A 14301-nucleotide genomic window follows, 5' to 3' on the forward strand; every position below is an offset into this window, starting at 1 on the left:
TTGAAACAATGCCACACATATGTGTGTGTGTGTGTGTCAGGTCTGGACCAGACAGTGTCTGGACAGTGTGGGGAGTCTGGGTTGTTTTGTCTGCTGGCAGAAAATAAACACAAAGAAACAGGAAGTGGCCAGAGCAGTGGTAAATATCTTGACAGGGATATGACATTGTCAACTGGCACCAGAACCGCATCGTGCCTAAGAGCAGCCCTTCAACGGGTTCTCATGGCCTATTGCTTAATTATTACATTGTGATCACAAACTGAACTACACGTTTTCAGATCTTGTAAATGTATTTATGGGCTAAATGTAATGTTTAGAGCATCTTGATTTCTCAGTGTGATTTATGCTATATTTCTGTTATAATAACCATTTTTCCTCCTTACCATAACATCAATCAATAGCTATATAAGTTTGTCTGAGGACAATCAATTACCATATCGTGAATGGTGAACACCAATCAATGTATGTAGGGTTATCTGAGGACTCAGTAACATGTTCTTGACTGGGGAAGGCTGATATAGAAAGAGGTCAGGCTCACTCTATTCATTAGACCTCTAGAGCAATTCAATACACCCTGCTCTGTCAACAACAACCACTCAACTCTCACTGTTGGGTAAAGACAGGAAATTACGTTGAACCAACTTGGAATAGATCTTGACTTTAGCCCAGAAATAAACACAGCCAGTCTGACTGATTTTATGGTCCCTGTTATCTCTGTTTTGTTGTCACGTCCTCTCAAAGCTTCTTCTATGTCATTAGCTACTGTACATATTTTTATAGATGTACTTTTTCAACCACTTCTTTCATTCACTTTAATGTTGGTGCGTTGCATTTTCTCTGTTTGTCCTTTAATTAATCGAACTGCTTGAATAAAGCACCGTAAAGAAAACAACATGATTAATGCTCTGACGAAAGGTCCTCCTAATTTTAACTATGACCTTCCTGCAGAGCTGCCTCATACAGTACCTGGCTGCATGTACAATAGCTGTGGGTTAGTAACTGCTGAATGGGTCACTTGGGTGTTGATTAACCAGATTTTTCCACGCTCTCTTTCTCTCTCTCTGTCCCTCTCACCCCTTCTCCTCTGCCTTTTTCCCATTTTCCTTTTATGTCATTTTCCCTCCCTCCCTCCCTCTCTTCCTCTGTCTGGACCTCTGCTCCTACTACCCTGTGCCGCCTCCTCCTCTCCCTCCTTCTCCCCCTCCTCCTCCTCCTCCTCCAGTGGCTGCTCCTCTGTCTCCAAACTACTGCTCTGGTTCTGCAACACTAGGCCTGTTCCTGTCTAGTGCTGCTTGACAACCTCTCAAGTGAGTGTATTTCACACAAACCTTACCCCCTCAACCTGCTCTGTGTCCACTGTCTGAAGTTAGTCTATTTCACTCAAACCTTACCCCCTCAACCTGCTCTGTGTCCACTGTCTGAAGTTAGTCTATTTCACTCAAACCTTACCCCCTCAACCTGCTCTGTGTCCACTGTCTGAAGTTAGTCTATTTCACACAAACCTTACCCCCTCAACCTGCTCTGTGTCCACTGTCTGAAGTTAGTCTATTTCACACAAACCTTACCCCCTCAACCTGCTCTGTGTCCACTGTTTGAAGTTAGACTATTTCACACAAACCTTACCCACTCAACCTGTTCTGTGTCCAGAGTCTGATTCTGGGAATCTCTCTGACACGCTAGTTCAGATTACATGCATGACTCCTGAGTGGCGCAGTGGTCTAAGGCACTGCATCGCAGTGCTAACTGTGCCACTAGAGATCCTGGTTCGAATCCAGGCTCTATCGCAGCCGGCCGCGACCGGGAGACTCATGGGCGGCGCACAATTGGCCCAGCGTCGTCCAGGGTAGGGGAGGGAATGGCCGGCAGGGATATAGCTCAGTTGATAGAGCATGGCGTTTGCAACGCCAGGGTTGTGGGTTCGATGATTATACTGCCCCCCCCCCCACGGGGGGCCAGTATAAAAAAAAAAAAAGATGTATTCACTAACTGTAAGTCGCTCTGGATAAGAGCGTCTGCTAAATGACTAAACATGTAACATGTAAACATGTAGGGCCCTGTATTTTGGACAATCATGTGACATGCCTGGATTTTAACATTTATTGAAAGCTTTTTCATCAAACTGTCCCCTTTTTCCTTTCATGTCAGATGGTCCAGCTCCATCTGCATGTAAGTCGCTCTGGATAAGAGTGTCAGCTAAATTATTAAAAGATGATGTGTATCGATTTAATGGTCAATTGCATGTTTTTATGTCCAATTGCACTAAGAAACTATCATTATCTGTATTCCAAGAAGGATGTTGATCGTGTGTATAGCATCTGTTCTGTGTGTGCGTGTGTGTGCGTGCCCACCTCTCCATATCTTGATCGAGTTTTTAATTACCGGCCAGTCAGCCAGTCAGCCAGATTGCCCGTTGAGCCTGTTGAGCAGCTGAATAGTCCTGACTAACCGCTTGTTGTTAATCTCTTTTTGCCTGGTAATCTGATTCTGGCCACTGATACAGTATAATCCAATGGGAGCTATCTGCTCCTCAATGCAGAGGTGTTTGATTAGATTGTAATATAAACTCTATATCAATGGAGTCCCTCAGTACAAGATACAGTATTATGCATTCATGGAATCACTTTTACTTTTCATGTTTACAAGTGATTTCCAGGCTTATTGTGAATTAGGCTCACGGCGGCATGTAGCCTTGTGGCTAGAGCGTTGGACCAGTATCCCCAAGCCGACAATGTGAAAAATCTGTCAATTTACCCTTGAGCAAGGCACTTAACCCTAATTTACTCCAGGGGCACCGTACTACTATGGCTGACCCTGTAAAACAACACATTTCCCTGCACCTATCTGGTGTTTGTGACAATAAAACATGTTTATTTTTACATCCAGTACTTCCTGTGCAGGTTGTTGGAAGAGAAGACCCCTGCTGTACTGTAGTGTTGAAGCTTGTTGTGCCGTATTGAGGAAACATGGACTTACTATGACTGAGATACTGTATGTGGCTGTACCACCTAGCTTTCTTAAGATGAATGCACTAACTGCAATTCGCTCTGGATAAGAGCATCTGCTAAATGACTAAAATCTAAATGTATTGTTGTGTCGAAGCTTAAAACTGTTTCTGCTTCTGAAATGATATAAAGAAAGGCGATTAAAAACAATGTTATGAATAGCCAAGACAAGAACTACAGTACCAGTCAAAAGTTTGGACACACCTACTCATTCAAGGGTTTTTCTTTATTTTTACTATTTTATACATTGTAGAATAATACTGAAGACATCAAAACCATTACAGTTACTAGTTACCTGTCTAAAATGGTAATCAGTAACGTAACTTTTGGATTACCTAAACTCAGTAATGTAATCGGATTACTTTCAGTTACTTTTGGATTACTTCACCCGTAAAACACATAAGAAGAAAAAAAAGATTACCAATTTAACAACATTTATTGCAGGATGTTTGAGCCACTAAGCAGAGCCACAATAGAACACATCACAAAACATTGTGACAAAAATGTATTTAAGCCCTGTATACCTGCCTCTAACATGCATCCTTCATCCTGATCATTTACACCTATAAGATCTGTTCACAGTCAGAACACAATGTGTCTTTTAATCATGTACATCTGTCTAATAATGTGGGCACAAACACAATGCGCAGGATAAAGGATACATGTTAAAACCAGGTATAAGTAAGGGCTTAAGTAACACAGCAACATGGATGGTGCTAAACACTTACTGTGTCCCACGGGACACCAGTACACAAAAGTATTAAAATGTATGCACTCTGGATAAGAGCGTCTGCTAAATTACTAAAATGAGAAATAGAAATATCAAGAAAAAAATTTTTTTCACAACATGAACAGTGTAATCACACATTTAGTCCACCAATTAGTTTTTTAAAAGTTTAAGCAAAAAGTGCAGCTAGGTACAATAAATCCACATATCAGACATGGCATTGCAGTAGGTCTATTCTGAAGCTAGCCTACTCAGATGATTGAAGGCAGAAATTGCTGTTGTATCGCAGCAAGAGGATGTGCTCTAGATGAGCATTAGACATCCTGTTTTCGCTGAGGGGTAAACAGGTTTCCACCATAGCTGAAAAGGCTCCCAACTGGGGCACTGGAGGGCAGAGTAGTGTTGTACTTCAGAAACAAGTTCCGGACTATGGGGAACGATTTTAAGGAGTCCAAAGACTTGTCTTTGTCTTCGAGATACTTCTTCACCTCATCCTCTGCAGTGCCACCGGCCCTTGTTGTTGCACCTCCAAACACAAAAAAATTGTCTTCTGACTCATCAGACTCGTTCTGTGCTCCCTCATCAACCTCTTCAGAGTGTGTGTTCTCCATAGAAGCTGCTTCTTGAACTAATGTGCTCCGCATCTCCTCTCTCTTTCCAGGGTTGAGCCAACACAGTCAAAACTTTGGCACGGTAGCAGTTGCCATTTTTGCTTCATGGGTGCTTAGCATAGGTCCAAACCGGCGTTCTATAGCCTCAATGACCGCAGTGATGATGTGTGCAGAGAATGTCGCAAGAGGTTAGACTTCAAGCTTAGGATTGTTGGGATAAGAAAGCGAAGAAAACACTTCTTCTCTCCCTGTAGAAGATCAATAGAGAATGTAAGTGGCTGTAGGACTGTACTGTACTCCTTGAGAAAAGCAATCTCACAAGGATGTAGTTTGCTGCTCACACCCAGGTCTTCACAGATTGCGCCAGCTGGTCATCCGTGAGGGCTATGAGTTTGGAGATGGCACGGTCCTCTGAGCTCCATCTTGTCACACATGGCACAGTTGCTTTCATGCTTGCAATGTCCTCTATTGCCTCTGAAGCTAATGTGGACCTGTGTGCTTTGTTCTAAATGCTGGAACATTTTGACATTGCACTTCTGTACAATTTTCGTGATGGACCTTGGGATGCAGCTTTGTCCACCTCATTGGTGGCGATGAGGTTGAGGGTCACACAACGTTGATGTGGAGGGAGAAAAAAGTTCAGTTCTTGCTCAACCTCATCAAGAATCATCAAACCTCACTCCATCATCCACCTCATCTTGCTCCTCTTCATGGCCACTGAACTCCCAGAAAGCCTTTACAAAGTTGCTTCCATTGTCTGCCACTGTGGCCTTCACTTTGTGCTGAATTTTAAAGTCTGCATGTATTTCACTTAACTTGGCAGCAATCACATCATAGGTATGACGTCCTCTCAGTCTCGCACAAGCCAAAGCAGCTGATTTCCTCTCCAAGGTGTCCTCCTCGATCCAGTGGCATGTCATGCCGAAGAAGCTTCTGTTATGGGCAGACCAGATGTCTCCTGTGGTGCAGACTGACTTTACGCTCTGGAGTTTGGTTGAGAGAGCTTCTTTCATGGACTCTAATTCCCTTTCAATTCGTTGCATCAAAGTCTTTCTACACATGACCTTTCTCCCACCACTGATTCCTTCTACTAGCTTGTGGAATGAAGGCACCTCTACTAGTGAAAAGGGTTGCACATCTCTATGATGAAGTCAAATACCAGGTGATTAACCCGGCTTTGTAAGGTGTGTGGTCCTCCTGGTTGTAGTTTTGCTTGTTTCAATGGTGTACACAATGTCCCTTTTTGGCAATCTGTAGATGGCTGTGCATCTCTGCACTGCACCATGTCATCTGGCTGCCTCTTCCTGCTCAGGGTGTTCCATTGATTGTTATGCATCCTCTGAAAAAACGAAATGTAATTACTTAACTATTTTATTTTATTTTTATTTCACATGTATTTAACCAGGTAAGCTAGTTGAGAACAAGTTCTTATTTACAACTGCGACTTGGCCAAGATAAAGCAAAGCAGTGTGATAAAAAACAACAACACAGAGTTACATATGGGGTAAACAAAACATAAAGTCAAAAATACAACAGAAAATATATATACAGTGTGTGCAAATGTAGCAAGTTATGGAGGTAAGGCAATAAATAGGCCATAGTGCAAAATAATTACAATTGAGTATTAACACTGGAATGATAGATGTGCAAGAGATGATGTGCAAATAGAGATACTGGGGTGCAAATGAGCAAAATAAATAACAATATGGGGATGAGGTAGTTGGGTAGGCTAATTTCAGATGGGCTGTGTACAGGTGCAGTAAGGTAACTGACAACTGATGCTTAAAGTTAGTGAGGGAGATAAGAGTCTCCAGCTTCAGAGATTTTTGCAGTTCGTTCCAGTCATTGGCAGCAGAGAACTGGAAGGAATGGCGGCCAAAGGAGATGTTGGCTTTGGGGATGACCAGTGAGATATACCTACTGGAGCGTGTTGCTATGGTGACCAATGAGCTAAGATAAGGCGGGGATTTGCCTAGCAGTGATTATAGATGACCTGTAGCCAGTGGTTTTGGCGACAAATATGTAGTGAGGACCAGCCAACAAGAGTGTACAAGTCACAGTGGTGGGTAGTGTTATGGGGCTTTGGTGACAAAACGGATGGCACTGTGATAGACTACTTCCAATTTGCTGAGTAGAGTGTTGGAGGCTATTTTGTAAATGACATCGCCGAAGTCAAGGATCGGTAGGATAGTCAGTTTAACGAGGGCATGTTTGGCAGCATGAGTGAAGGAGGCTTTGTTGCGAAATAGGAAGCCGATTCTAGATAAAAATTTGGATTGGAGATGCTTAATGTGAGACTGGAAGGATAGTTTACAGTCTAACCAGACACCGAGGTATTTGTAGTTGTCCACATACTCTAGGTCAGACCCGCCGAGAGTAGTGATTCTAGTCGGGTGGGTGGGTGCCAGCAGCGTTCGATTGAAGAGCATGCATTTAGTTTTACGAGTGTTTAAGAGCAGTTGGAGGCTACGGAAGGAGTGTTGTATGGCATTGAAGCTCATTTGGAGGTTTGTTAACACAGTGTCCAATGAAGGGCCAGATGTATACAAAATAGTGTCGTCTGCGTAGAGGTGGATCTGAGAGTCACCAGCAGCAAGAGCGACATCATTGATATACACAGAGAAAAGAGTCGGCCCGAGAATTGAACCCTGTGGCATCCCCATAGAAACGGCAATAGGTCCAGACAACAGGCCCTCCGATTTGACACATTGAACTGTATCTGAGAAGTAGTTGGTGAACCAGGCGAGGCAGTCATTTGAGAAACCAAGTCTATTTAGTCTGCCAATAAGAATGCGGTGGTTGACAGAGTCGAAAGCCTTGGCCAGGTCGATGAAGACGGCTGCACAGTACTGTCTATTATCGATCGTGGTTATAATATCGTTAAGGACCTTGAGCTTGGCTGAGGTGCACCCATGACCAGCTCGGAAACCGGATTGCATAGCGGAGAAGGTACGGTGGGATTCGAAATGGTCGGTGATCTGTTTGTTAACTTGGCTTTCAAAAACTTTCGAAAGGCAGGACAGGATGGATATAGGTCTGTAACAGTTTGGATCTAGAGTGTCACCCCCTTTGAAGAGGGGGATGACCGCGGCAGCTTTCCAATCTCTGGGGATCTCAGACGTTATGAAAGAGAGGTTGAACAGGCTAGTAATAGGGGTTGCGACAATTTCGGCTGCTAATTTTAGAAAAAAAGGGTCCAGATTGTCTAGCCCAGATGATTTGTAGGGGTCCAGATTTTGCAGCTCTTTCAGAACATCAGCTGTCGGAATTTGTGTGAAGGAGAAGCGGGGGGGGGTTTTGTGCTGGTCAAGGGCAGTCAAGTCTGAGGAGAACCAGGGGCTATATCTGTTCTTAGTTCTGAATTTTTTGAATGGGGGCATGCTTATTGAAGATTGAGAGGAAAGCACTTTTAAAGAACAACCAGGCATCCTCTACTGACGGAATGAGATCGATATCCATCCAGGATACCTGGGCCAGGTCAATTAGGAAGGCTTTCTCGCTAAAGTGTTTTAGGGAGCGTTTGACAGTGATGAGGGGTGGTCGTTTGACCGCGGACGCATTACGGACACAGGCAATAAGGCAGTGATCGCTGAGATCCTGGTTGAAGACAGCGGAGGTGTATTTAGAGGGTAAATTAGTCAGGATGATATCTATGAGGGTGCCCATGTTTACGGATTTAGGGTTGTACCTGGTAGCTTCCTTGATAATTTGTGTGAGATTGAGGGCATCTAGTTTGGATTGTAGGATGGCCGGGGTGTTAAGCATATCCCAGTTTAGGTCACCAAGCAGTATGAACTCTGAGGATAGATGGGGGGCAATCAATTCACATATGGTGTCCAAGGCACAGCTGGGGGCTGAGGGGGGTCTGTAGCAAGCGGCAACAGTGAGAGACTTATTTCTGGAAAGGTGGAATTTTAGAAGTAGGAGCTCAAACTGTTTGGGCACAGACCTGGATAGTATGATAGAGCTCTGCAGGCTATCTCTACAGTAGATTGCAACTCCACCCCCTTTGGCAGTTCTATCTAGATGGGAAATGTTGTAGTTGGGGATGGAAATGTCTGAATTTTTGGTGGCCTTCCTAAGCCAGGATTCAGACACTGCTAGAACATTAGGGTTGGCGGAGTGTGCTAATGCAGTGAATAACTCAAACTTAGGAAGGAGGCTTCCGATGTTAACATGCAAAAAGCCAAGGCTTTTACGGTTACAGAAGTCAACAAATGATAGCGCCTGGGGGGTAGGATTGATACTCGGGGCTGCAGGGCCTGGGTTAACCTCTACATCACCAGAGGAACAGAGGAGGACTAGAATAAGGATACGGCTAAAGGCTTTAAGAACTGGTATTCTAGTGAGATGGGTACAGAGAATAAAGGGGGCAGATTTCCGGGCGTAGTAGAATAGATTCAGGGCATTATATACAAACAAGGATATGGAAGGATATGAGTACAGTTGAGGTAAACCTAAGCGTTGGGTAACAATGAAAGAGATAGCATCACCGGAGGCATCGATTGAGCCGGTTTCCCCGTGAATGGGGGGTGGAACAAAGGAGCTATTTAAGGCAGTTTGAGAGGGACTTGGGGCTCTACAGTGAAATTGTATAATAAGAACTAACTGGAACAGCAATAGGCAAGGCATAAAGCAATCACAGGTGTTATTCGAGAGAGCTAAGACAACAACTGGTAATTGCGATGAAAGTTTGGGCTGAGGCTAAACAGATAAAACAGGACAGGGTACTATGTAAAGGAACAGTCCAGCAGGCATCAGCTGTGCAGCTGAGTGATCATAAGGTCCAGTGAACAGCAATGTGAGTCCGAGAGCAGTTCGAATTGGTGCTACAGCACAGGCGATCAGGAAGCACGGCTGTTGAATTGCGTGTGCTAGCGGACCGGGGCTAGCAGATGGATCTTCATGGTCGTCGCAATGGGAAACCTGTTGAAACCACAGACGATTACGTCGGCAGACCAGTCGTGATGGATCGGTGGGGCTCCGTGTCGACACTAGGAGGTCCCGTCCGGTTGACAGAGAGGTAGATAGCCGGGAGATGGGCCTGACTCGAGGCTAGCTCAAGGCTGATTAGCCAACCACAACATCCATTCGGTTGCAGCTAGCTAGTTGCGATGATCCGGTGTTAAAGGTCCAGTGATTCAGTGATTCCGGCAGAAAATCCGATATGTTCTGGGTCGATAACGCGCTGTGCAGACTGGCCGGTAATAGTCCAGGCTAGAGCTGGCTGGTAGGTAGTGCAGGCCACGGACAATGGTGAAAAACCCCTGCTAACGGTGGCTAATAGCAAGTAGCTAGTTAGCTGGCTACTCCCGTCCGGTAGACAGAGAGGTAGATAGCCGGGATATGGGCTTGGCTCGAGGCTAGCTCAAGGCTATCTGGTGCTTGCTTCGGGGGCAGTGGTGATTAGCCAACAGCAACATCCATTCGGTTGCGGCTATCTGGTTGTGATCCGGTGTTAAGGTCCAGTGATTCAGTGATTCAGTTATTCCGGTATGTTCTGGGTGAAAACTGCTAACGGTGGCTAATAGCAAGTAGCTAGTTAGCTGGCTAGCTAGTTTCAACTGGAGATTCTAGATAAAAGGTAAGTAAATAATAGAATCCGTTCCACATTGAGTGATGCGGGTTGCAGGAAAGTATATTTAGTAGAATGATGAAAAGTGTGATAGGGGAATATATACAACAAAAGACAAAAAAAGAAAGAACAGGCTATTTACACGGACACACAACAGAGTACACGACCGCACTGCTACACCATCTAGGATATGTTTACACCACAGTATAAGTAAAATAACAGTGAAGTGAGCACCTTGTTATTGTTTCAATTAAGGATTGTAGCTTTGCCCAACTTTTGTCCACCCTTTGAAACATATGTTTCACTTTCTATTGCCTGCCCCTGTCTGATAAACACAGGGCTGGGGTTGGAACATGTACCACTCACTCATGGACAAAGCTGTTGATGCAAGGATGTCTATGGTGGTTTATATTGTTTGTCTAGAAATACAACAAAAAAATAAAAATAAAAATGGAGTAATACAGTATTATTCTTTGAGTTATGATTGAACAATACAGACATTTATTTGGGTTAAAAAAACAATTGAACAGCAGGAAAACTGCAGTGTGGCTTTATTGATTTGGGTATCATGTTACTATGAAACCATAGCTGGCTAGCTAACTAAGTTAACAACAACCCTGACAGTGAGCATCTTGTAATGTTGGGTTACAGAATGCAACTAGCTTTCAAAACGTTTTTTTGTTTTACTTTTAATTTAGCTAGCTAGATAGGCTATGTAGCCCAGTGAATCTCACCCAACTATCTAAAACTGATTTATCTTAGTTAAAATAGATTTAATTAGCGAAATTGTTAACAAATTAGCACAACAACATACTTGCTATGATATCTTGCTAACTACAGTAGCTAGCAACCGACAGAGCAACCTTAAGTTAGCAGCATACCACATAGTGTAAGAGACTTGGCAAGCAAATTAGCAAACTAAACAGGCTAGCTAGCTAGAAATCTGACTAACTAGCTAGCTAGTACTCACTGAAATCTCCGACCTATGTTGGAACATTGGTAACATTGTGAAGACAACCTGTCTGTCTCTAGAGACTAGCTAGCTAAGCAAGCTAACACGCCACAACTGCCAATCGTCATCCTTACCTCTAAGTGTTTCTTCAGGTTGGAAGTGGAGTCTCTGGATGTCAACAGCAGCTTTACCGTGGGCAAACATAGTTTGCATTGAACTGTTACATTCCTGTCCTTTTCTTCTTTGAACACAAATTGTTATTTGAAACGCCATCCAAAAGATGCACTGCGTTGGCGCGCCATATTTTTTTATTTTGTGACCGTGTATGTTGCTCAGGCGGGAAGATCAAAGAAGCACTTTTTCTGTTAATGACGGACGTTAATATGAAAGGTAATTAAGAAAACAGGCAATTGTTTCATGGACATTTTTTTATCTGCAAACATCACTTCTAAATTTGAAAGTAATCCTAGAAGTAATGATCAACTTTTTCAAAAGTACCGGTAATCTGATTACAATATATTTGCTGGTAACGTAACGGATTACAGTTACAGTTATTTTGTAATCCATTACATATAACAGTTTACATGTAATCCGTTACTCCCCAACCCTGTAGATGACAAGCTGTGGGAGATGGAACACTAATGCCTTCTAAACCGGGAGCTTTGGGCTCCTGAGTGGGGCAGTGGTCTAAGGCACTGCATCTCAGTGCTTGAGGCATCACTACAGACCCCCTGGTTCGATTCCAGGCTGTATCACAACCGGCCATGATTGGGAGTCCCATAGGGCTGCGCACAACTGGCCCAGCGTCGTCCGGGTTTGGCCGGTGTAGGCCATCATTGTAAATAAGAATTTGTTCTTAACTGACTTGCCTAGTTAAATAAAGATAAAATAAAATAGAGATAGAATCCCCTTCTATGTTCTAAACCTCCTGCTGGTAGCAGGTCAGATTGACAGTATAATGCACAATGTATAGGCTATCTGAAGACAATAGACATGTTCCATAAGACACTGGGACCCTCAAGGATAGACTTTATGTGTGGTCCCATGTCACATATGGAACAGAGAAACCTAGACATGTGACTGTGCATTGTGATTTTCTAGAACTATCTAACAACACAAAGGAGCTTTACAGTAGAAAATTGGTCAAGTAACTTCCATGTCTTTCTTGAGCCAAAGACATCACACACCAAAAGTTGAAAGTGAATACACAGCTAGGGCATTTAATGAATAGATTTGACTGAAGTAGGGACCATTTACTCTGACAACACAGGGGTTCATCTGACACAATGGTCAATACAGCTCCCTAAACCTGTGTTACAGTTACTGTAAGGACAGCTTAAGAGCATTAAAGTGTTAGCTCAGCTCGTTTCAGACATTTAAAAAAGTACAACAGGGAGGGACAGACCACAGAGTATCTGGATACTTTTTCCACCCACCACTCAGCTGTTCTCATTCACTGGTTTCTTTTTCTTCTTCTTCTTCTTCTTCTTCTTCTTCTTCTTCTTCTTCTTCTTCTTCTTCTTCTTCTTCTTCTTCTTCTTCTTCTTCTTCTTCTTCTTCTTCTTCTTCTTCTTCTTCTTCTTCTTCTTCTTCTTCTTCTTCTTCTTCTTCTTCTTCTTCTTCTTCTTCCCAAGACAGATTGGCAGTGCAGAGTGGGTTAATTACAGAGATCCTCTACACAGTGAGCTCCCCAGTTGTGTCATCAAGCTGTCTGTTCCCATGTGGCAGATAGACATTTGTTTCAGAAATTAAGGAAACATATACTGTGTGAGTGGAAAGGGTGGGTGCACAGATGGTTGAATTCATTAAGAGATGAAGACTGTATTCCTGTTTCAAAAGCACAACTGTTGAACATCCCAACTGTAATTAAATGCAAACAGAAGCTGGCTACTGGCTTATACACTCTAAAAAGTAAAAGTTCCTGGAGGATCCTTTAGGGGTTCTTCAAATTGAAACTGTGGGGGAACCCCTATAAGTTCTTTGAAGAACTTGTTAAAAGGGTTCTTCAAAGAACCCATTTTAATGGATCCTCAAATAACCTTTTGAAGAACCTTTTGGGGTTCATTTTTGAACTACTCCCCCCTCCCCTATTATTATTAGTAATATGCTTAACAATAACAACAACAACACAAGATTTTAGTTGTCAGTGTTTATTAGGATTTTATTGGCAAAGCAGAATAAAAAAATCTAAATATAAGGTAAACTCCCAGCAGAGCCCCAACATGTTGATGTTAATGTGTTGATGTTCTCCATATCCATAGCCAGAATGATTTTGCAGTGCATGGTGATCAAACAGGTTTCATGTTATATTCATCAGAGGTGTAGGGAGGTTGTAGTTCTGTGAATCCAAAAAATAGTAATTATACAGATGATTAACAAAACATGCACACGACAGTATTCATACCTTGGTTTTTGTGGTAAATGTGAATGAAAAAAACTATTTTGATAATGGTTTCATACACATACCTTGTCCATAATGTAGAGGCTTATGGGATTTTCATTGAAGAGGTAAGGGAGGAGGATGGTACATGTGATCTGCATAACGTACCTGTACCAATTGACATACCTTTGTATGCCTCCTCGTCTGTAAATCTGCAGACACAGACACAAAAGTCTGCACCCAATACAGCTAGCCTTCAACATATTCTTATAGCATACATATTCTTACCTCTTTGTTGATTGATATCCATTAAATTGTATCAATTTTCTGTTTTAGGAAGATTTGCACAAATATGAAACGATAGACGGTATCATCATAAAATAATATCAATTTAGATCATACAAGGGACAAGCCTTACCTTAAATTGAGGAGATCTTTACATTTTTCAGTTAAGTGCCTGCACCTGCAGTCCTTTCAAATCCAAATCCAAATGTTTCAGTTGGGCAGTTAGGTTCCTGCAAGAACCCCCAACAACGAATTAGGTTCCTCGATAAACACCACCTCCTATGGGGTTCTTGGAAGAACCTTTTGGGGACAATTTTCAGTGCCAAGAACCCTAAGGTTCTTCGAAGAACTTTGAGGATCTTAGAAGAACCCTTGTTGAACCCCTAATTTTTAGAGTCTAATAACTTTCCCATCATGTTGTATTCTTTGTGTTAATTTGCTGCATCCAGACTTGACAAGAGTACTTTCTTAACCTTTTTTTTTGTGTTGTTTGACTGACTTTTGCCTGCCAGAAGACGCCAAGACACTGTGTGGTGCAGATTGCGGCGCCATTTACAGAGCTATAACCATAATGGTTGTCATAGCTCTTTGAATGGTACTGCCATATGTACTGAAATACCAGCTCTATCATCCACCAACACAGGCAGGCGGACGTCTGCAACTTCACTTCTCATTACAGGATGCATATGTATAGAGCATATGGAAATATGTTTGTTTTTAGGTCATAGTGAAATGATGAATGATTCATTATGTAAATCAGTGAATCTGC

The 14301-nt window shown here is 42.8% G+C and overlaps 1 long non-coding RNA gene across 1 annotated transcript; it reads right to left on the minus strand.

The window, feature by feature from the left end:
- Positions 1-3419: 3419 nt before the first annotated feature.
- LOC123488751 lies at positions 3420-11170 on the minus strand. The gene is made up of 2 exons (XR_006660260.1): positions 11002-11170; positions 3420-5679 (listed from the first exon to the last, which is right to left on the minus strand). It is a non-coding gene; the product is annotated as an uncharacterized LOC123488751 (long non-coding RNA).
- Between the last annotated feature and the right edge of the window lie 3131 nt (positions 11171-14301).

Source organism: Coregonus clupeaformis, unplaced genomic scaffold (genome assembly GCF_020615455.1).
Source record: "Coregonus clupeaformis isolate EN_2021a unplaced genomic scaffold, ASM2061545v1 scaf2463, whole genome shotgun sequence".
Taxonomy (NCBI): domain Eukaryota; kingdom Metazoa; phylum Chordata; class Actinopteri; order Salmoniformes; family Salmonidae; genus Coregonus; species Coregonus clupeaformis.